Here is a 25,388-nt window from a genome sequence, read left to right on the forward strand (position 1 = left end):
AATAGAGCTCTGGCCTTGAAGTCAGGAGGACCTGAGTTCAAATCCAGCCTCAGACACTTAACACTTACTAGGTGTGTGACCCTGGGCAAGTCACTTAACCCCAATCGCCTCACCCCCCCAAAAAAAAAGTAGTGTTGATACCACCAGCATATATCAGCATCTACATGGTTATCTTTATATACATTAACCCTAAAAGTAATCAAACTTGGAGAGGCTAGGATGACTTAGGGAGCCTCTGGAATAAGGTTGGGAGTATCATCTGGATAAAGTTTAGCAAGAATAGTTTAAAGGTAATTAGATAAAAAAGAACTGAAGTAGACCACCCCACCAAACCCCAGACACACACACACACACAAACACACACACACACACACACAAAAATAACCTGCAAAAACTGAGCCACATGGTGAACAGAAAGGCTCCAAAAGGTAGGAACAGAGCCAATACTAGTAGAACCCAAGTCTCTTGCCTCTTGCCACTACACAGAAACAGGAGAAAAGAAGGGCCACTTGAAGCTGGGGTGACCAGAGAATCACTGTTGTGGCTTGTGATCTTACCCTTGGATCTACCAGGGGAGGGGAACCTACAGCCTCAAGGCCACATGTGGCCCTCCAGCTCCTCAAGTGCAGCCCTTCAACTGAATCCATTGGATTCACTCCTGATCTGGTCAAAGGCAAGGCATCTATGAAACACACAGTTAGACTAGATGTTAAAGGTACCTTTTGGCTCTAAAAATCTATATACCCTATAACGGCTTATTAAAACTCATAAAATAAAATAAATATTTGCAATAACAGTTGTTGTCAAAGAAGACTGATCTCAAAGAAACAATCAGCAGACAACTTAAAATATAGTTTGCACCTGTAACGAATTTTAAAAAGGGGCAAGGGAAAATACTCCCCCTTCATACCAGTCAGATTCATAAATTTATAGTTAAAAAAATGTCTTTGCATGCATCCCTTCTAAACAGAGGCAGCTAGATGGTACAAGTGCACAGAGGATTAAACTTGGAGTCAAGAAGACCTGAGTCCAAATCCAGACTCAGATGTGTGTATGTTTTCAGTTTACTTGACTAAAACATTAATCTCAAAAGCTAATCTCGAATGTTAATAATGACCTGGAATCCTCCTTTCTATGTAGAAAAGATCTGATGTACTAGAATTCCAAAACTGACTCAAAGGGAAAAAGGAACACCTTTTCACCCAAATACTAGCTTGTAACTTGGGACAAGTCACTTTACCTTCCTCGATCTCAGTTTCCTCATCTGTAAAATGGGAGAAATAACAGCACCTGTTTCTCAGGGCTGTTGTGAGGCTTAAATGAGATAATATTGGCAAATAGATCTCAAATCTTAAAGTAATACATAAATGCCAGTTATTATTAACAAGATAAGTTTATGTAAATTCTAAACTTACTTATTCAGGAATGTAACACTAGTTACATTTACAAATTACTTCAAGATTTTATAAAGCACCTTCTTCACAAAAACCCTGTGAGGTCAATAATTAATCATCAATCAACAAGTATTCATTCATTAAGCACTTACCATCTACCCAGCTGCAAACCCAGCTTTCCTGATTCCAAGACCAGCCCTCTTCGTACTACATGATGTTATATGAGAAGGCCTGCCCTTACAATCTATTTCTTCTAAGATGATTACTTCTATATCAGTTTTAGGAATGTGTTTCAACAAGACTTCAGCTCTCATTTTTACCTGCAGCCCAGAACCATTTGGAATCCTTAAAGGAAAGACTTACACCTGGATTTCTAAATATTTCTGAGCTACACAAACTTAACCAGTTGTTTCAAATTGAATGGCCCAATTCTTTTAAGATGACCATATGCCTGCAACTGTAGACAAATGTCATCTTGGATCATTTTAAGTTTAAAAGTTTATAACATGGTTCAACAATAGTACACATTATGGCACAGCAAGGGAATGTTTAGCTTGGCAACATGAACTGGTTAAACTAGTTACATACAATTCAAAAAATTCCCAACAAATATCTGCTACACAGTAACAGGCTGTTTGTGTATGTGTGTGTGCTTTTAGTTTACTTGACTAAAATATTAATCTCAAAAGCTAATCTTTAATGTTCATAATAACCTGGAAAACTCATTGCTATAAAGAAAAGATTTGATGTCTGAAGATTTCCAAAATTGTCTCAAGGGGAGAAAGGAACACTTTTTCACCACTGTATGCACCACTGAATCCAAACAATTTTTCTCCTCTAATCTCTTCTGTTTCTCTCTCAAATCGACTACATCATAAGCTCCTGTTAGATATGAAGTTAGTTAATGTTGGTAAAAACAATTTTGAAAGACTTGACAACTAATAACTGATTGAAGCAATGGCTAATCATGATTCCAAAGGACTGATGATGAAAAATGTCACCCACAGCCTGACAAAGAGGCGGTGGATTTAATAAGCAAAATGAGACATAGATTTTTGGCAATGACCAATATAAGAAATGGCTTTCTTTCACTATGTACATTTGCTACAAAGGTTTGTTTTTTCTTTTTTCCTTCAAATAGGGTACAGAAGAGGAGAAATAAATGCTTGTTATTTGGGGGGAGGGGGACTTTTTTTTAAGATATTCTGTTAGTCAACTAGGTTAAGCCTTCAACACTGGTTCCCAATATTGTTACAAGAAAGCAATTTTTCTCATTTCTTAACAATTAGATAAAATAGGATATTCATCATAGGCCCCAAACACTTTATATAGCAGAGGTCCCCAAAGTTATGTATTAAGAAGCCATTTGGGATTTGGATGGGGGTGGGGAGAAAGGGTAATGAAATAGAAGAGAGGCCTAGACAAATAAATTCTGATGGAGGAGACATAGGATCTAAGTAGCAAAGAGGAAAGCATGCCAAGAGTCACTGGCATTTCAGAATTAGAGGGGCATCATCCAGTCTTCTTACCCCCACCCCCAAATACCCATTGAAAGAAGAGAAAGTAAGCCAGCAGCCTTCATGATCAGGCTCTACTCCCCTAGCCTTTAAATATCTAAAATGCCAGAAAGCCCTCATATCTCTATAACCACAGGTCTCTAGAATCAACATTTCAAATGTCTAAGGAGGAGGAGGGAGAAAAGAAGAGGGCCTTGGACATACTGGCAGCTTTTAGCTTCATTCCTGCCCGTCTCCCCACATCAGCGACAAGAATGTGGCCAGAGTCCATGTAATCACCAAGTCACAACCAGTCTGCTTTGGGCACAAAGCAAGGTGAGCAAAAGCTTCCACAATAAGAGCTATTCTCTCTAAGCATAAATAACTGACAGTGAAAGAATTCAGCATCCTCACCTCTTCTCACCTCTTACCTACAGCAGCCAACAATTCTGGAGTTCCTGTTATTGTCTTAAATGCCATCCCAGTCCTCCTCAAAGAGGTTAAATTTTCAAATTGACTACACTTCTTTGTCCCGATAACTCTCAAAGGTTAATATTAATTTTTGTTTTGAACAAGCATGGGTTGGGAGACAAAGTTCAAAACATGCTAACAACAGAAAGTTTTAGAAAATATGGGAGACATATAAAGTTGAATATACATATATCATCAATAACAATAATAATAATAATATAGAAAGCAGAGGTGGTCAGATGATGAAATTACATTTTCTTTGGGTTGTATAAACTATAGAAACTTGGTAGGAAGTTGGTCTCTATTCAACACAGGAATATTTCACTAACTTGAAATCAGGACTAGTGGATGGGAATAAAAAGTCAAGAGTTAGACAACTGTAAATGAAATTTCATTTATACATATGTGTGTGTAGCTATACACAAAAGAGGCAGTATTAAGTTGTTTCTTAAGTTTGTCCTTCATTTTTGAAAAGAACAAAAGACATCTTGAGGGTGCTGTCCTGACATATGTGTGAACTGGATTTAAGTGAGGCAGGTACTTCTTGCAGGTAGGTGCAAGGTACTGCCCCTAACTGCTACTGCTAGGGACAGATAAAAACAAAAAACTGTACAAAAAGCTTAGACTAGGGGAAAGGAAGAGAGTAGGAAATGACATGCATACAAATGAAGAATATTAAAATGTAAACAGAGTAGAGGAAAGAAGGCACTAACCACCTGAGAGACAGTAGAAAAAGTAAACTACCTGTGTGAAATACAGGAAGGCAAAGTTACCAGTGGAATTCAGGTATTACAGTTTGGCTCAGACAAGGGGGTTCACGAAGGAAAGAGGTAAAAATAAGGGTAGACCCTTAAGTCAGAAGGATCTGAATTCAAAGCCGGCCTCAGACACTTGACACTTACTAGCGGTGTGACCCTGGGCAAGTCACTTAATCCTGATTGCCTTGCAAAAAATAAAAAATAAAAATAATAAGGGTAGAAAGGCAGGTAAGCACCAACTTGTAGAGAACCTTAAATACCAGCCTGAGTTTGTATTTTATCCTGGAATAGGGAACTACGGAAGGTTTAGCAGGGGGTAGGATGATCAGACCTATTTTGGCAGCACTGTATAGAATAAGTTGGAATGAAGAGAAACTAGAAGCTGGCAGACCAATTAGGAAGCAAAACAGAACAGTCCAGGTGAGAGATAAGGACCTCAACAATGGTAGTAGCTGAGCAAGTAGAGAAAAGGGGACAAATATGAGGTATTATGGAATTCAAACTGACAGGACCTGTCATGACTGGCTGAATATGGGGGACAGATGGAGAAGATGAAGAGTCAAGGATGACTCCAAGGTTACGTCTCCGGGTGACTGGGAGTAGCGCCCTCCACTGATATTGGGGTGTTTGCAGTGGTGTCTGAGGCCTTGACCCGCAGGACTGCCACAACCCTTCTGGCTCCAAGTCAGACTTGGGTGTGTATATATAAACAATTATATGTAAAATGTACACATTTTATCCATGTTTACATTTCATATATGTCAAATCTAAAGATATAATTTAACATTCTGTGTAACTTCAGGACTTGCTGAAGACATTTTAATAGATATTCTTAACATTCTCAGAGCTTGTAAAAAATCTTGATTAGATTGGGTCTTCTTTATCTGCAAGTAAAGGGGTGATCACTTGCAGAGGAAGAACTTATTGGAGGTTTTTACTCCATCCAAATCATGGGTCCTGAGTCTGACAAAAATTTTCAAATGGTGGGGTTTGGATTAAGGAAAGAAGTGCTCCCCTGAGTTGATCCATGTAAGTCAGCGAGGTGGTACAGCACACCCAGCACTGGACCTAGAGTCAGAAAGACCTGTGTTAGAATCCTGCTTCAAACCCTTACTAGTTGGGTGACCCTGGCTGAGTCATTTAGCCTTTATCTTCCTTAGTTTTCCTCACCTGTAAAATGGAGATGATAATGATAGCACCAACCTCACAGGGGAGCTGTGAGGATCAAATGAGATAATATTTGTAAAGTGCTTTGCAAGGTAATACGAGGCAATAAATCAATCAAGTCAAAAGCATTAATGAAGCACCACACTATGCCAGGCACTGTGCTAAGTGCTGGGGAAGGAAGGAAGGAAGGAAGGAAGGAAGGAAGGAAGGAAACAAATAGAGGGGGAATGAGGTGTGAGAAAACTGGAAAGGTAGGAAAGGGGCAGATTGTAAAAGGCTTTAAAAGCAAACAAAGCATTTTATATTTGATCCTGGAAATAAAAGGGAGCCACTGGAGTTTACTGAAGCAGAGAAGAGGGAAGTCCTGACATGGTCAGACCTGAACTTTAGGAAGATCAATTTGATAGCTGAGTGAAGGATGGACTGGAGTGGGAAAATCAACCAAAGGACAAAACAGGAAAAACAGACTCCTTTGTTCTTCACGACCCATTTTTGGGTTTTCTTAGTAGAGATACTGGAGTGGTTTGCCATCTCCTTCTCCAGCTGATTTTACAGATGAGGAAATTGAGGCAAACAGGGTTAAGTGACTTGCCCAGGGTCACATGGTAAGTGTCTGAGACCAGATTTGAACTCAGGAAGATGAGTCTTCCTGACTCCAGAACTTGCACTCTAGCTGCCCAACAGAACCCTAACAATTGGTATTGTTTATGTTCATTAAGCATTAAGTAACTCTTTCTATTTACTGTTTTTTTTTTCTATTTCCACAGCACTTTCCTTACAAACCCATGAGGGAAGTAATACAAGTATCATCATCTCCTTTTTATAGAGAAGAAAAACTCAGAGAAACTAAATGACCTTCCCAGGAGAGCAAGCAAGGAAACCTCTGAGTCAGAATCTGAACCCACATCTTTCGGTTCCAAGTCAGATGCACCTAACCTTCGAGTATGAAGGTCCCTTTTTTTGACATAAAAAAATCTCACAGCCTTCCCCATGAGAGTAGTTGTACTGTTAGGATCCAATAATTGAGAAAAATATATAACAAAATGATGCTATGAATTCAGTTACCTTTCTAAATAAATTTGACTAACCACAACAGCAGCTACATAACATTTGCAAAGAAGTATTATCGATATGTAGGCTATTTATTTGCTTTAGAGAAGTTGTTTGTTTATAGATCTGGTAGCTCCTTGCAATAATTCTGTTCCTTCCTCTCTCCTCTGTCCCCATTGTGGTGCCCCTGAGGTCCACGTTTCAAAGGCTGGGAACCCTGGATTATACCACAGTTCCCTTCGTTAGTTCATTTAATTCACAGTGATATGATTAGTTAGGTACAGCAGGTAAGCACGACTGCCCACATTACAAGAAGCTCACAAAGGTTAAATGAGTTGGCCAAAGGCACACAGTTGGTGAGTGTCGGAGCTGAAATCCAAGCCCAGGCTTTCCTGCCTCTAAGTCCAAGGGCTCTTTGTACAATTCCCCATTTGAGACAAATCTGCCTATATCCTTATTCACCTCACCTCACCTCACCCCTAGACACTGCTCCCTTGTTAGAAAAAAGGGCTGTCGTTGCCTTTAAGAAGACCACCATGCATCATCCACTGGGCAAGCCAACCACTGAGAGCTGGAAAGAGAAGTGGAAAAAGAAAACCAGTCTGAGCCATAAGGAAGCAGAACTAAGCCATGCAGCTCCGAGCCTCCCCAGCCCTCACACAGTCACCACAGCCAGCGGCAGCTTCTTCAAAGAGAAATGAACAAAGAGTAGGTAGAGCAGTGACTGGTAGCAAGAGAACCTAGATTCCAATCCTGCCCTCTAACATCTCCTTACTATCCATTAACTTCCCTGTATCTCAATTTCTTTGTTTGTAAAATGAAGTTTTGTCCTCTGAGATCCCCCTCCAGCTCTAAAGCTGTGAAAATATGGGCCAGATCTACTCTAACCAAAGGAAAGAGCAGTAAGATTAGTAAGGTAAAGACAGGTCGACAACTTGAAAGACTTATTTACTCTTACCCTTAACAGACTTTCCATGTTGATACTACAAGTGCACTTTCCAACAACCCTCACTTATAAGAGAAACACCACCAGCTAAAGTGATAACATATACTTTAAGAATCATGATTTTAGGGGCAGCTAGGCGGCGCAGTGGATAGAGCACCGGCCCTGAAGTCAAGAGAATCTAGGTTCAAATCCGCCTCAGACCAAACACTTGACACTTACTGGCTGTGTGACCCTGGGCAAGTCACTTAACACCAACTGCCTGGAAAAAAAAAAAAAGAATCATGATTTTAATGGGATCTTTACAAGTAGGTGGTCAAAGGTTTTTAGGGCGAAAAAAAAACATCTAAAGGCTAAATAAAAAGGTCCTTACACATAAACCAGTTTCTCAGGCCTTAACCGAACTTTCTCAAGGTCAGTCTCCCTTGGATTGCCACACCTGCCCTGGAATTTGAAGAAGGTTCTTTTTTAGGATACTCCCCATGCTCAAACACATCGAAAGCCAGGCTCTCTCCCAACTCAAATCTTTCATAGCAATGCTGCCAGCCTACAATGCCAAAAGGAAGGGCTTTATCCTGTGGAATCACGTATGAGCCAACAGAACTATTTTGGCAGGACACCAGAGTACTAATAGGTTTGTGCATGCACAGGCTGGGTGGAGGACACTTTCTTCCCTTGGAGCCTGTTTAATTAGAAGTTCTAGAGGAGCATGCCCACTCCCACCCCACAGCACCACACCACCATCCCCCAGCCCATCATCATGACTTCAAAGATGAGAAAGGAGCTCAAGGGTTTTTCTCTGGGCGGACAGCAATGCTGCAAGTAAGTTCAAAAGTTTGTGCCCTGCTTGTAGGTTCACAGAAAGTTAGGGCAAGATGGGGGCCTTCCTTAAAGATAATCTAGTCTAACTCAACAGTTTTACAAATAAGGAAACTGGACTTGCTCAAAGTCACATGGTAAGTGGCAATGAACTGGGACTTAAATACAGGTGCACTAACAACAAATCCCAGCCCTGTTACATGAAGACACAAATGATAGCCTAGAAACCCCAAGGAAGAAAAAAATTTCCCAGAAGAAAGTTCAACCACCATGACAACTAGTGAGCAATATCTTGGAATATGTCACTTCCTCCCTCCCATTTGAAAAGCAGTCAATAGGCTGGACTGTTGGAAGAATACAAATACTGTGGAAAAAAGTACCAGATTTGAGGTCAGAAGACCTGGGTTCAAGTCCCAGCTTCTCCAGTTACTAGCTACGTGGTCTCAGGCAAGTCACAACCTCTCTGGGTCGAAGCTTCGTCTTACGTTCACTAAAAAAAGTTGATTTAGATGACTTCTGTGATCCCCTTCCAGCCCCAAAGGTATTCTATGATTAGTTTAAGTATAAGCGTGGCTGCCCCACATTCAGGTTGGCCATTTTCCTTTAAAAGGCTCTACATTTAGCCACATTCATCAGTCCTAACAGGGATTCTTAGCTTCCCAGGTAGTGCTGCCTTAGGTTTCTACCTCAGCCAACTTGGTCTTTAACCATTCACAGCTGGATAGCTCCACCTGGTGAGGAGAAGCCCAAATACCTGCCTCTCCCATAAAAGGGATCACTTGCCTCTTCATCTGCAGGGGTGGTAAGGAAGCTTTGTTTAAATAAGACTCAACACTTAAGAAAGAGAGGCTCGAGACTCCAGCTGCCACAGATCTTCAGCCAATCCTTTCACACAACCCACCTAAACAGAAGAAAAGGGAGATGCTGGATATGTTAAGCCACATCCACTAGGTTCAGAAAACAATCTTGGTTGGCCTATAATACCTCTAAAGTCAGGCAGCATCTCTCTGCCAACAAAGCATAAATAAAAATTCCTGGATCAAAAAAAAATATGTAAAGCATCTTAAAATTAAATTTTCAATTTGTGGTTCACATATACATATTCTTTACCCTCCTCCCCCCTACCCCATCCTCCTTTTGCCCAGCTGGAACTGCCCGTTATAGTTTAACTACTCCTATGAAGACAGGAAACCAAACTTTGGCAAAAAATAATACAGAAAAAAAAAATAGGAAAGTGAGGGAGCTTAAGAAACTGTCAAAGGACCCAAAATAAATTACAGAGTCCTCAAGGGGAGGCAGCTTCCTGAGAGGCCTATCCCTGGCAGGCTGTTTTTGTGGTGGCCAGATCACAGAGTGTGGATTCTGCATTCAGTCCTACGTGGGTTAGAAGGGCCAAATGCTATAATTACAAGAGGCCAAGAAGGAGGAGACTAGAACCATCAGGAATTGCTATGGAGGTCTTAAACCAACTACAGCTATATCCTCTGATAGAGGAAAGAGCTCCATCTCAGATCTTTCTCTCAGAAGATAAGTTACAATCTATGCTGAGTCAAGAAAAAAAACCAAAAAAAACAAAACTTGCTTTATTTCCCCTCCTCCCCCATCTTACCTTTAGCTTGGCCCCTAAAAAGTGTGCGGCAAGTATGAAAGTACTCAATAAAAGGTTAGAGTAGCATCTCCCAAACCACATTCTATGGAACCCAGTTGTTCTAAATGACATGATTAGGGGGCTCTGTTTGAAAGATTTCTATGATTGCTATATTTTTCCCTTCTAAAATATAGAACACAAAAGACTATATGTATACGAAATGCTTATTTTGGGCCACAGTTCTATTTCAGGGTGACAACAGCCTTAATTTCCTATAGTTTACTACAAAATTTCTCTACTTTCTCTGTTTATCTGAGACACTAATCTACTCTCTCCCCAACAATCCACCCAAAACACTATTTATGAGTCCATCATTCTTTGCAAAGCCAGTACATATTCTATGACCAAATTAGGTCAGAAAGTGGTGAGGTACAGCCATAAGAATAACATAAAAAGGTTCTATGGGGCAGCAGAGAAAAAGACAATTCTGTATGCTGTTACAAAATTTAATAGGACTAAATCTAAATTCCTACACTTGAATTAAAACATATACATATTATATATATATAAACTTCAGGAGCTCAAGATAGGGAAGCTGTGACTAGACAACAGTTCCTGGGGGGGAAAAGATCTGGGGGTTTTAGTGACCTGCAAATTCAATGAGTCAATAGTGTAGACACAATACCCCAAAAAATTTTAGTATGAAATGTGGCTGCATTGAGAGGAATAATATCTGTAACAAAGGAGGTAACAGTCCCACTGTACTTGTGCAGGCAAGCCACATTTGGAACACTGTTTAGCTCCAAGTACCATGGGTCACTGATAAGCTGGAATACGTCCAAAAGAGGCCAACCAACCACCAAGATGATGAGGACTGAAGACCACACCACATAAAGTGCAACTAGAGGAACTGGTGGTGTTTAGCCTGGAGAAAGGAAGCAGTCTAAGTACAAGAAGGGCTGTCAGACAGAAGAAAAAATAAGACTTCTGCTTGGTCCCAGAGGGCAGAACCAGGAGTCATCAGTGAAAGTCACGAAGAGGTAGATTTACTGCTGATGTAAAAAATTAAATAAAATAAAATAACTTCCTACAATAAAAGCTGTCCAAAAGTGCCATGGATTAAAGAGAGGATTCTTTCTCACTGAAAGTCTTTAAACAAGGTCTCTAAGAGAAGGTTGTAGAATCTAGAATGTACTTAGCATGTGGACTAGATGAAAAGATCAGAGATGGAGGATACCTTAAAAGTGACCTCATCAGACCCCCTTATTTCATTTTTTTCTTTTTATTAATTTCTTTTGATTTATCAATAATCACTTCCATAAGCTTTTGAGTTTTAAATTTTTCTCCCCCTCCCTCCCCAACCTCTCTCCCCAAGACAGCACACAATCTGATATAGGCTATACATATACATTCCTATTAAACATATTTTCACATTAGTCATGTTGTAAGAAAGAATTAGAACCAATAGAAGTAACCACCAGAAAGAGGAAACAAAACACAAGAGAAGGAAAAAAAAATAGCAAATAGTATGCTTCGATCTGTATTCAAATTCCACAGTTCTTTCTTTGGATGAGGATGGCATTTTCCATCATGAGACCTTTGGAGATGTCTTAGATCCTTGTATTGCTGAGAAGGGCTAAGTCTATCAGTGTTAGTCATCACACAACGTGGATGTTACTGCAACCCCCTTATTTTAGAGATGAGGAATCTGGGATCCCTAAAGATGAAGCAACTTGACCAAGTTCACTTAGGCAAATTGAGGCATCAAACATTTATCAAATGTCTAGTATGTGCCATTCACCATACACTGGTAAACTAAAAAAAAATTCCTACCTTCAGGGAGCTCACAATCGAATATGGAAGACAACATACAAACCACTATGTTCAAACAAGACAGACAAGATTAAAGACCAAGTGGGAATTCAATTTCAGATACTCGGACTCCAAATTCAGCAAAAAGGTGTAGAAATGGCTAGAACAATATACCTGGAGTCAGAATACCTAACTTCAAATCCAGTCTCAAATATTCACAATATGTGACACTGGACAAGTCACTTAACCTCTACTTGATTCAGTTTCTTTATCTGTAAGATGGGGATAATCACAGTAGCATATTCTCGTGGTTGTTGTAAGACTAAAATTAAATGTTTGTAAAGTGCTTTCAAAACCTTAAAACACTATACAAATGCTATTATTATTTACACTATGGCATGCTAGACAAATTCATCACTGTCGGTGTAGATCTTTAGTCTTTTATAGTTTAAAAGGCCCATAAGGTTTTACACATTTCACCCCCCAGTCACTCCTATCTCCAATATGAGAGACCATTAGAGATCAACAAAGATTATTAACATTTTAAAGGTCCACCTTTAACCATCTTCTCCCATACTTACATTTCCAGATTATTTCTGAAATCCCTCCCAACTCTGATTCAGTGATTAGTGGACATGACAACACAACTCCCAACCATCCCCTGCAAAAATCACAGAAATCCCTTTACAATTCTAAATAGCCTATGGCTTAAATTCTCCATCACCAAATTAAAAAAAAACAAACTGATTCCTGATTGGTTCCTCAACCAACAAATCTCTCAAATCTACCTAAAACTTTAAGCTCCATGAGGGTAGGAACTCTATCTTACCTCAACTTTGCATTTTCACCAGGAAGAGCACAGTACTCTGAACAACAGAGGCACAAAATAAAATGTTAAAGTGGATTCTTTTGAAGGCAGCTAACTTGTGTAGCACATGTTCAGCAGGCAGGATTTCCAAAGTCAAAAATGTGAATGAATGATGATCTCAGGCATAATTTTAAAAGATCATCCAAAGTTTGCTAATTCATTTATTCCAAAAAACATTTATTAAGCACCTTCTCATTTTAAACACTGTGGGACTAGGTGCCCTGGTAAGCTCCTCACAGAGCAGAGTAAAAAGAGATGGAGAAACATAGAATGATTTGTGTAAAATGATGAAGACTCAAGAAAACAAAACCTGGAGAACAATATACACAGTGACTACAATAACATAAGTGGAAACGATTCTGAACGGCACCTAACTCAGGTTTTAACTGCAATGAACAATCTCATTCCCGGAGAAGAGATGTTGAAAGAATTCTATCTCAGTCCTCAGTAGAACTGGGAAACTATGGGGTTAGGATGTTGTAGATAAAAAGGCAGAAGAACACAGTGCATTTTTTCGGTACTTCTTTGGCAGACAGAAAAGAGCAGTCTCTATTTGCTGGAATATAGAATGTATGGAAGGGAAAAACAGAAGACAAAGCTGGAAAGATAAGCTGCTGTCAGATTGTATAAGGCTATGTAAACAGCAAAATAAAATTTATATCTATACACATATACATACATATATACATATATATTTGTGTGTACATATACTTATACAAATATACATGTGTACATATACACATACATATATACTTACACATACATATGTACATAGATATATGCATATACACACACACTATACTTTGGAGACAACAGGAAGCCAATGAAAAAGTTCTAGCATGTAACAGCAGCAATATGAAAGATACATTGAAAGGTAATGGAAAGAATGGCAGCAGAAAGAACAAGGAGATTGCGATGTCTCTGAAAGCACAGGATGAAAGAATATCCAACAGAAAAAAGAGATCAATGGTGCTAAAAGCTACAGAGAGGTCATGAGAGACGAAGAACGAACAAAAGAAAATTCAACGTGGAGAGCAGAAAGTCACTGGTGACCTCGAGAAGACAGTTTCAGTAGAGCTGTGAGAGGTAGAAGCCAGACTGAAAATGGTTGACGAGACTGGGAGGCAATAAAAGGATCAGATAAACATTTTTTTCAAGTTTAACAGAGATGGAATGGCAGCTGAATGGGTTTGGAAAGTCAAGGGAAGACTTTTCTTACGACTGTTGACCCATGGATGTTTGCAGGTATGGGAAGGAGACATGAGGAAGGATATTTTATTGAGGATGTTGGGTAAAGAGAGAGAAGACAAGAGGTTGGGAGGTTGAGTAAGGTTCTAGAGCAGGCTGGAGGAAAAGTCAACTGATGAGTGTGGGGTTAGACCACAGGTTCCTCATCCCTGGTTAGGGCTTTGAGGAGAGAAAAACATTTGGAACAATTGCTATGAGGGCTGAGTTAGAAGTCAAAAATAAAGGAAGCAACAGGTGTAAATGTTAAAAGCACTGGCTCTCTAGTCTCAGAACTGCTCTCAAATTCCAGTTTTTGACATATCCTACGTTGTGACCTTGGGGAAGTCACAAAAACATCCCTATGCCTCAGTTTCTTTATCTGTAAAATAAAGGGGATGGACTAAATGGCTTCTAAAGTCCCTTCCAGTTCTAGATCTGTGATGCTATAAGTAGTGAAGACCCACTCAAGACTGTAGAGGATGAATCTAAAACAGTGTGACTTCATGACTTACTTTAGCGATATTCAGCAGAAACGAAAGTGGAGAAAAATCAGGTTTTCAAACAAACTACACATAACAGAAGTTCATAATTCTGAAAACAATGCTCTTTTCATGATGACTAAGTTCATAATGAAAATTTATTTTAAAAAAAGATACATGTATTGTCAATCACTATAGGAAAGTATCTGAACAATGGGTGAGGGTTCTTTTACTGGAACATGACTGGTATATTAACACCATTTAAAAAAAATATATTTCATGATCCAACCATTTTGGAGAGCAATTTGGAACTATGCCCAAAGGGCTATAAAAATGTGCATACCCTTTGACCCAGCAATAGCACTTCTAGGGCTACATCCCAAAGAGATCACACAAATGGGAAAAGGACGTACATGTACAAAAATATTCACAGCAGCTCTTTTTGTGGTGGCAAAGAATTGGAAATTGAGAGGATGCCCATCACGTGGGGAATGGCTGAGCAAGTTGTGGTATATGAATGTGATGGAATACTATTGTGCTATAAGAAATGATGAACAGGCTGACTTCAGAAAAACCTGGAAAGACTTGTATGGTCTGATGCTGAGTGAAGTGAGCAGAACCAAGAGAACCTTGTACACAATAACAGCCATGTTGTGTGATGACTAATATTGATAAACTTAACCCTTCCTGGCAATACAAGGATCTAAGACATCTCCAGACGCCTTGTGATGGAAAATGCTATCCACGCCCAAAGAAAGAATTATGGAAGCCAAATTGTTATTTTTTTTCTCTTCTGTTGAGTTTTGTTTCCTCTTTCTGATGGTTCCTCCTATTGGTTTTAATTTCTACTTACAACATCACTAATGTGAAAATATGTTTAATATGAATGTAAATGCATAGCCTATATCAGATTGTGCGCCATCTTGGGGAGGGTGGTGGGGAGGAAGGAGGAGAAAAATTTTAAACTCAAAAGCATATGGAAGTGATTATTGATAAATCAAAATAAATTAGTAAAAAAAATTTCAACAACTATAAACACCAAGTATTATATACATAAAGAATAATTGGATAATTTGATTTTTTTAAGAGGGTTGAAAAGGTTAAGAGAGTCGGTAAGAAAGATAACTCAATTTGCTTTTTTTTAAGCAATTTCTCTCAAATTCAGATAACACCAAAAAAAAAAAAAAAAAGCTTTAGCTCAAATGTCCTTCTGCATGATTTTAGTTACTAACTAAATAGGGCTTTTATTTTCTACTCAAAATTTGTTTTTGAAGTATTATTATTCTTCATAGAATTCTAAAGATTTCTACTTTCTCCCATGTTGTGGAAAACTTTTATTTTCTCTCTAGGCTTTATGGAAACTGCCTTCTGGTCTTGCTAACAATTCAGGCAACTGAATCCTGCATCTTTATCACTCCTGGAAGGAAATATTACAGAATCATTGTAATCTAAAAATAACACCAACACTTCTCAATGCCACAGCTGCTCCTTGAGTGACCAGCTAAATTGTTTTGTTTGTTGTTGTTGTTTTTAAAACATTTGCTTCCAGCATTTATACTTAAGGCAACGGATGTCTGGAGTAATAGTGGTGATGCTGGTAGTAATAGTGAGAGTGGTAGCAGTAGCAGCAGCAGCAGCAGCAGCAGAATAGAAATAATGGTAGTAACAATAATATAATAGTTATAATAAATTACAACATAACAGTAATAGTAATATAATGATGCTGGAGGGATCACAGAGGTCTAGTCATCACCCCCACTTTACAGCAGAGAAAACTGAACCCCTGAAAGAAGTGTTTGCCTAGGGTCACACCAACAATAAATGGCAGAACCAGGATGGTGCTGAGAACAGCTAACATTTGTATATGGTGGTTTACAGACATTATTTGATTTGATCCTCACAACCACCCTGGGAGATAGATAAGGTATTATTAGTATTCCTAGTCAGCAAATAAATGACTTTATTAAGAAGGTGGGACTTGAGTTGGGCCTGAAAAGATGAGCAAGACATATGTAACCTATATCAAATTGCTTATCATCTTAGGGAGAAGGGAAGTGAAGAAGAAAATTTGGAACTCAAAATTTTTATTTTAAAAAATGTTAAATAGATTGCATGCTGTCTTGGGGAGGGAGAAGGGGATAAAAATTTGGAATTCAAAATCTTACAAAAATTAATGTTGAAAATTAAAAATAATTAATTTTAAAAGTTAAGAATTGTCTTTATATGTAATTGGGAAAAATAAAATACTATTTAAAAGAAAAAAAGGAAAAATTAAAAATATATGTGCTATGGATCTTACAAGGATAATGTATTGTTTCAAGGTTATATAGTAAGATAGGGAGTAGAGTTATATTATTCCCCTACTCTTAAGGGATAATTGTATGGCTTCTGACAAATATCTCTATGTAAAATGGAGGCAATATTTCTCATTTAGTGAATGGAAATGTTTTAAACTAAATTTAATCATGTAAACTTGCAGTAAAGGTAATCATAAAAAGGAAGATGAGCAGAATCCGGATGAAAGGGCAGAGTGTACAGAAAGATATGTTAAGTAAAGGCCCTGGCAGTGCATCCAGTGGACACAGAGGAAGAACCTGGGAGGGGAGGAAGGGCGAGGAGAAAGAAAGATAGAGAGAAAGAGAGAGAGAGAATAAGTTTAAATAGGTAGAATATTCAGAACTCCACAATTCAGGTAAAGGAAGACACCATAAAACAAAATACAATCAATGGAAAAAATTGCTAAAATGCTGGGAGGTGGACCAAGATTGGAAAAAGCCAAAAGTATTCAATATGATTAAATATTTCTTTCAAAAATGAATAAACAAGAGTTTGAAATTAGGAAATCAATTCAACAAATAATTTATTAAGCCCTGACTAGCACATAGCACCTCATTTATTCAACATCATTGTGGAACTACAAATCCAAGAAAGCAGACTTTCTAGTAACTGAGACCTAGAAATACACCCCTCGCATCTAAGGGGAAAGAGACAAGACCTGTGACTTCATAGGGTATATTAGTGGTTTGTTACCTTTTTTGCTTCTTGGACCCCTGTGGCAATCTCATGAAGTCTATGGACCCCTTCTCAGAATAATGTTTAGCTGTCTACATTCCTAATTGAAGTAAATGATAAATTTCAATTCAAGATTAGTGAAAATAAAAATGGGAGGAAGGTTGGAAGAAAGAAAGGAAAGAAAAAAGAGGAAGGAAGGAAGGAAGGAAAGACTTATTAAGCTCCTACTATATGCCAGGCACCATGCTAAGTGCTTTACATGTATTATCTCATTTGATTCTCACAATGGCCCTCCCAGGTAAGTGCCATTATCCCCTATTTTACAACTGAGATAACCAAGGTAAACACAGATTAAGTGACTAGTCCAGGCTGACAGCAGCTAGTAACTGTCTGAGGCCAAATCTGAACTCAGGACTACCTGACTCCTGCACTCTATCCACTGAGTTAAAGGTAAGTGACTGCCCAGAATCACACATCCAGTCTGTGTCAGAAACAGAACTGAACCCAAGTCTCCCTGGTTCCAAAGCCAGTTCTTTCTATCTGCTTCTCCATGATGCCTCTCATACAATGCATCATTTTGTATCAGGGTCATCGGTCCACACTTTGAATTTCTGGTATGTTTTTTAAAAGCTAATCCTAAATTTCTTGTATGTTTTTTTTTTAAGAAAAAAACCTACACTTTCTTTTAGAATTATGCAATAATTACAAGACTCTTAGATTATAGTACCAATTCTGCCATGAATTAGCTATGTGACCTTGAAAAAGTCACAACTTCCCTAACCTTCATGTGAGGGGTAAGGACAAAAAAAAAAAAAACCCTGAGTTAAGGGAGGGAGAGTTGATTTAAATGACCTCCAAGGTCTCTTCCAACTTAAATATCTTTGACTCTAACTAGCACTCTCAGATCAAGAGGACCAGACAAAACAAATAACAACTGATGACAACTGCTATGAACAGAAATCTGCCTCCAAACCAGTTGTTTTCTCACACCACTTTTAGTGAATTCTTGGCAGCACATAATAGAAATCATTAGAGCAATACAAAAATGCCGTCACTGGCAGTGCAAGTCTTTATGGAAATCCTTCTGTGCTCAGGACCTCTACCACTTAAAACATTCACTAAACTACTTTATAGCAACAGAAAAGCCACCCTCCCTCTCAAAGAAGTAGGGAGACATAATGGTTAACTAAAATCACCTGATGGACCTATTGCTCAACACTAAAATAATTTGCAATTGAAATACTTTAAGGTTATCAGAAGAGGTATTTGCAAAACCTAGAAAAGCCACATGTTATTTTCTACAGTAGTTGAGGGAAATGGAGTAACTATTTTCACAGATGTGTGTGTAACTGGACTAAAGACTTCTTTTTAAATACAAAGGCTTCATGAGAATGCTCCTGTATCAAAGTGCTGTGAGGGGGCCAGAAGGATAGAAGTTTAATACCTGTCTAGCGCTGCTCTTCCTCTCATTATAAACTTCTCAGCACAGAATGCTCCTTCTCTCTCTCTTCTCCACAAATACACAAAACGGGAGGCTTCCCACCAAGCACTGTGCACTGTGTTGCCTTTGAACTGTGTGTTCCCAGGGAAATACCCATAGGAAGTTTTGATCTTCTTGTCCAGTTTATAAACCATTCACAACATCAGTCTGGCACACACACATGCATGCATGCATATGCACACACACACACACACACACAGAGCTGGATATAAAACATTCCAAGTATTTAAAGTTTATAGATGGTGCAAGCTAAAAGCAGTTGCACACCTGATTCCAATTCAAAAAAGCAAAGATGCAAAAGACCAATTTAACCTTGAAAACCCTTCATTTAGAGAATGGGACACAGAATACAGCATTTGGTTTGGGAACTGTTAACCTGAGAACTATTGCAGCATCTGGCTTGGGAACTGTTAACCTGAGAACTATTTAAGCATTATAACTATGTTATAACAATTCCCTGACTGAGCTTGCGTCCATGCCTCTATCTTGAACTTCATATATCTGACTGTTAGAACCCAAATATAAAACTTCACATTTATCTCTCTCCAAAAGTCGATTAGACGGAAGGAGTCCTCACCCCCGAACGTCTTCAAGCAAAGTTTCAATCAGAGGCTGTCAAGTGTATAGTTTGGGGGACTCTCATTCAGGTACAGGTTGTACCGATGGCCTCCAAGATCCCTTCTAATTCAGATTCAGTGAAAAGGGACATGCTTTCTTTCCCTGAAACAACAAGTCTCATCAATACTAACCAACATAAGGCTGTAGGAATCAATGGACACACATCACATCATCACACTTCCTTAACAGCTGCATTTCTAGAAAGCAGAAGCCCTTCCACCCCAGGTTAGCATAACAAAAAACAACTTGGCCTAGTAGCTTGTGTACCCTATAAATACACTCAAGAACCAGTTCATTTCTTTCCACCAGGGCAAAACACAATTTAATGTACTACAGGGTAAAGGTTCATTTGGCAAAGTGCTTAGTTTAAAGTGACCTGCCTGTGAACAGAAATATTTTTTATAGTCCATTTCCCCCTAGGGATCATAGAGCTAGAAGGGAAAGAAAAAACTTTACCAAAACAGTCTAAATCAATGGGGCATAACCCTGACTGGCTGGGAAACTGTTTCAACCTACAGTACAGTAGCCTGGTATACAGTTTTAAGTTTTGACACAAAGACTTTGGGTTTTTCCTGACTCTAAATGTAGCAAAGGTTAAACTAAATTATAGAGCCCATCACAAGAAACATACCTGGAACACCCTTGGATACTTCCTGAGGTGCAGGAAAATGATGGATCAGCACCTGAACCCTTTGGGGATGATGACTTTCCCAGTTGCTTCCTGTCAAGTGGTCCAGCACAGAAAGGACTTGTCCCTTTGATTCACTATAGAAAGCACTTTTGCGTGGTTTCTTGGTCTTTCCCCTCCCTAAGACAGTAGCAGGAGCGGTGGGGTGCCACGTCAATTAAAAAGAAATCTTCAGGCTGGATCTCTCTTCCTTTGTTCCTCTATGGAAGGTATCATGTTATTCAAGATTTCCATTGATGGGTTGGTAAGGATTATATGTTAGATTAGTGAATCTTGTTTCAGTTTGTTTATATCAAAAGTACACGGGAGTAGTATTTAGTAATCTTTTTCTAAGTGGAAATAAATACCTGTCCCATAACTGACCATATCAAGCACTTTCCTAATCTACCTTTAGAGAAGGTCCCAGTCCAAGTCTAAGCTATAACTGAGGGAGAGAAGTGTTAATAAGCCAAGATTTGAGAACAGTGATCAAAGCAATGATCGACCATTACTCCAGATAAGCATGTAACCCACATCTTGACAGAAAGACTCAAAGGGCAGAAAGATTATTCATCTTTGGACATGAATACTGTGTGAATTTGTTTTGACTATTTTTTGTTACATGGGTTATTTGTGTTCTTAATTGGGGGGAAGGGGATTTGAAGGAAAGGAGGGAGACTAGACATAGTAACAACAAACAATAAGGGGGGGAAAAAAGAAATAAGGAGGAAAATTAAATACACAGAAGAGCTCTGAACGTAACGTGTTCAATTTATTATATACTTTCATATACAAATCTGTTTCATATGCAATCCTCTATTTATGTTCTACTTGGAAATTTAAAAATTAAAATAAGTGGGCAGTTAGGTGGCACAGCGGATAGAGCACTGGCCTTGGAGTCAGGAGGACCCGAGTTCAAAGCCGGCCTCAGACCAAACACTTGACACTTACTAGCTGCGTGACTCTAGGCAAGTCACTTAACCCCAATTGCCTAAAAATTTAAAAATTTTTTAAAAAATTAAAACAAGGGCTCTCCATTGAGGCCCTTGCCAGCACTGATGGCCACCAGAAATCTGGCCCCTACCTACTTTTTCTAATGTTACTTTCACTATCCCCCAACATTTAACTCTCAATATCTGCCAAACTAATTCAATTAGCCTCTGAACATACTGTACTGATTACCTACTCCAGATTTTGGTTGATGCTGTGGCCCCCCATCTACATTACCACTGTCTTCACAACACACATGCCCAATCATACAGACAGTCCTGCCCATGCTGGAAAGAGCACTTGAAGGTTGTCACTGCACTCCAGGCGAGTCTGTAGGTTGACAGAGTTTCCAACCATCTGTCCATGCCACACTGCTTGAAGCTGTTTAAGAATTCACTGAGCACCCCCCACACAAACACCCACTTGGGTGATCCTTGAAGGAAAAGGAACTATCATCATCCCAGATAGTCTGATTATAACGATAAAGCCTAAACTTTTTGCTTTCTAAAGTATCTCAGGACCAAACCATCCACTACAGTCCGAAGACCCTTGGGAGAAGGGAGCAGAAGGGTAACTTACTCATCACCGTGACAGAGCCATTAAAAACCAAAAGCGAAAGTAAAAGATGAGAGCACTATCTACTTCTGCACTCAAATATAACATGCATTGGAGCAGGTGCTAATTATGTTGGTCATCCTTAACAAGCAAGGGAACTAACACTCCAATGACAAGCCAAAGTTTCAATAACTATTAAAATATTCTGCCAAAAATTAAAGGTTAGTAATTGCTTAAATAATTGATTAATGATAGAAGCAGATTATAACACGTCACCAGTGATGACTTTCATATCACAGTGGTTCTCTACGCTACTTCTAAAGTTCATTCATTGGTTTTATATAATAACTGGAATTTAGATAGTGCTTCATGGTTTGCAAAGCACTTTACCTGTGTTCTCATTTGAGGCCCACAACAATGCTGGGAAATATATGCTATAATCATCCCCACTTTACAGACGAGGAAACTGAGGCAAAACAGGGGTTATGTGAATTGCTCAGGATCACACAACTTATAAGTGTCTGGGGCAGGATTCAAACTCAGGTCTTCAAGACTTTCTGAGGCTAATGAGCTGTGCAGTGCAATCCCTAGCTGCATCAGGGCAGTAAGAGAAAGACAAAGCCATCATGAATTTGTAAATGATTACATGGGTGAAACAGATCAAATTCAGTATTCCTCTGATGGATCCATGACCTCACTGATAAGAATACTCCCTTCACAGATGCAGATTATACTCCCTCCACCTCCTCTTCATTGCATTGGAGAGGGTCTTCTTTTACATCTTTTAATATTTCTTGGATACCAGTTGAACACTTGGGCCAGGCAGTCCAAAGTATCCTCTCTCGCTCTTAGCAATATTAGTAGCTAGTATTTATATTGTTCTTTAGTGTTCGCAAAGCAGTTTACAAATATCATCTCATTTTATCCTCACAACCACGCAGGCCGGTACATGCTATTATTATTCTCATTTAACAGAGGAAGAAGGTGAAGCTGATAGAGCTTAAGCCCAGGGTCACACAGATACTAAGATTCTGGGGCAGGATTTAAGTTCATGTCTTCCTGACTCCACGTCCAGTGTTCTAACCACTGAACCACCTCACTGCCTAGAACATGACCAGTCCAGCTATCTTTTAAGCCATTGGTGATATGAAAATCATCACTGGTGACGCATTATAATCTGCTTCTATCATCAATTAATTATTTAAGCAATTACTAAGCACCTAATTATTCACTGTGCTAGGCACTGGAGATAAAAGGACAAAGAATAGAACAATCCCTACCATATGCCTTTTCATTACCCTCTGGACTACCCACAATTTTGATTCATCAGAGATCACGGTGTTCCTGATTCACAACCATATGGCATCACGAATAGTATATTGTTGTTAAAAAAGATAAGCATGTGTCATGAGCAGCTTGGGAGCACTGTGAGAATACTGCCCAATTTCCCAAATGCAATCCAAATGATTTCTTCACTGTCCAATCCAAGGGACTTTTCTCAGTCCTCAATCTTCTTGATCTCTGCACAATTGGACACTATCGATCACCCTCTTCTCACTGACAACGCTCTTCTCTCTAGGTTTTGGGGTCACTACTCTCTCCTGGTTCTCCTTCTACCCATCTGACCCATCCTTCTCAGTCTTCTTTCCTGGATCTTTAGCCAGGTTAGGTCATGCTTTCTAACTATGAGTATCCATCTCTCCTCTCCCCTTCTTCCCCCTCCCAAGGCTCTATCCTGGGCTTTCTTCTCTTCTCTCTTTAGCCGATTTCAGTGGGTCATCTCATTAGTCCCCATGGATTCAAGTGTCATCTCTCTGCAGATGATTCTCAGGTCTATTTTTCCAGCCCTAATCTCTCTCCCATCCTCCAGTTTCACATCTCCAACTACTTACTGGACATCTTGAACTCAGTAAGTCCAAAACTGAACTCATCATTCCAAACCTTCCTCTCTTCCTCACTTCCCTGTTACACTCGTTCTCATCCATCATATCCTGTTAATTCTACCTTTGTAACTTTTCTCAAATATATCCTCTTCTCTCTCTGGAAGGGGTCACCACCCTGGTGCAAGCCCTCACCACCGAGTCTGAATCTTGCAAAAACCTGATAGTTGGTCTCTCTGCCTCAAGTTTCTCCCCACTCCACTTCATTCTCCATTTGGCCACCAACACGATATTCCTAAAGTGCAGATGTGACCTTGTCACCATCACCACCCCCATTCAATAAACTCCAGTGGATCTCTATCATTTCCAGAATCAAATATAAAATCCTCTGTTTGGCTTTTTAAAGTCCTTCAAAACCTGACCTTTCTAGTCTTCTATCTTATAACCACCATGTACTGTGCAGTCCAGTGACTGCTTGCTGTTTCTCCATGCCTTTCACCGGAAATCTCTCCCATGCCTACAGTTCTCTTCACCTCTATCTCCTGTCACTCTTCAATTTCAGCTAAAATCTCACCTTCTGCAAGAAGTCTTTCCCAGTGCCTTCCTTCTGCAATGACCTCCAATTTATCCTGTTATGTCTTTTTTGCACATCATTGTTTCCATGTTGTCTCCCCCACTCCACTGAACTCCTTGACAGCAGATTATCTTCAGCCTTTCTTTGTATCCCCAGCACTCAGCACAGTGCCTGGCACATAACTAGCACTTAATAAATGAGTATTGATCCAGTAACAGGAACTGCATTTGCCTTTCCTTGCATCCCCAAAGCTTATCACAAGGCCTGGAACACAGTAGGAGTTTAATACTTGCTGATTTGACTTGATCCTACTTTTCCAAAATTTATTTTGTGCTTTGCTCACTGTCCATCTACTAAACGTTTCCAAGATACATGATACTGATAAATTAATGCAACGTGCTGCCCAGCCAACTGCAGGTCCTAATTTGGGCAGTTATGCATTCTTCATTCAATTCATGTTTTCTGAGTGGACTATGAGGTATATCCCATTCGAAAAGCTGAGAAAGCCCTGTAGTAAGATTTGATCAGTAAACCATTCCTAACAGCTACAGCTGAAAAACTTCATCATCTATAAGGAAATGCTCTTTCTTCTGCATTCCATTAATGACACCTCCATCTTGACAGTAATTACTAAAGGATGGTGGAACCAGGTATGTCTGGATTTGCTTCTACTAAGAAATACTGTAAGATCTCAACACAACAAGAGAGACTCTTTGTTACAAGAGCCTTTTCAAGGCTGACTTTTGCTTACCTAATCAATTTTTTAAAAAAATTTTAAAAATTAAAAAAAAAATCCATTGTGGAATTATATATTCCTGCCCTCTAAGTCGGCTATGTTGGAAAAGTCTTCGAGTCTGTCTGGTCTTGATTTTCTTTTTTTTTGGCTCAATTTTCATTAAACTTATCCCCAACCAGGGCCTACAGCATTCTCAATGATTTTTATGGAGATAAAAAAAGGAGACACGGGTCAAGTGGTTGCAATTTCTACTCGGTTGCCTTTTTTTGGTAATGTCATCCATGATCGTGTACATTCTTTCAGAATACTCCATTCAAATAATTTGGAAAACATTCCCTGAATGCCTGCTAAATGTTGCCTCTAGCTCAAATTTCTTTTGTGTGTCTATGGTCAGGTTCAGCTGCTCTTCCTTTGTCTTAAGTGCCAGTTCCACTTACTCACATAAAACAAGAAGTACTGCAACACTGGAGGGCAACTGCAGTGGTTCTCTGGTAACAGAGAGAGTCAGAGCGAACCTTTTTTTTCTTTTGGTGAAGCAATTGGGGTTAAGTGAGTGTGTGTCTGAGGCTGGATTTGTACTCAGGTCCTCCTGACTCCAGGGCCGGTGCTCTATTCACTGTACCACCTAGCTGCCCCTAGAAGGGACGTCAGAAGCCATGTCATCCTACCCCCTCACTTTACAGAAAAGGAGCTAAGGGCCAAGAGAGATTAAGGGATGTGTATAGGGTCACATAGCTATTAAATGTCTAGGGCTAATTAGAAGCCAAGCCACCCTGACCACAA

The 25,388-nt window shown here is 39.3% G+C and overlaps 1 protein-coding gene across 2 annotated transcripts in view; it reads right to left on the reverse strand.

The window, feature by feature from the left end:
* The window catches only part of TANC1 (tetratricopeptide repeat, ankyrin repeat and coiled-coil containing 1), a 265,490-nt gene that overhangs the window by 195,394 nt on the left and 44,708 nt on the right, over positions 1-25,388 (reverse strand). The window contains exons 1-2 of one of the 2 annotated variants that reach the window (XM_027866156.1): positions 7,653-7,719; positions 7,502-7,541 (exon numbers count right to left, since the gene is read on the reverse strand). The exons of the other annotated variant lie outside the window; for it this stretch is intronic. The gene's annotated coding sequence lies outside the window, so the exon portion shown is untranslated. Of the gene's footprint in view, positions 1-7,501; positions 7,542-7,652; positions 7,720-25,388 lie in introns of those variants that run through there. 2 annotated transcript variants of the gene reach the window in all.

The sequence above is a fragment of the Vombatus ursinus genome, unplaced genomic scaffold (assembly GCF_900497805.2).
Source record: "Vombatus ursinus unplaced genomic scaffold, bare-nosed wombat genome assembly UNPS02014779.1, whole genome shotgun sequence".
Taxonomy (NCBI): domain Eukaryota; kingdom Metazoa; phylum Chordata; class Mammalia; order Diprotodontia; family Vombatidae; genus Vombatus; species Vombatus ursinus.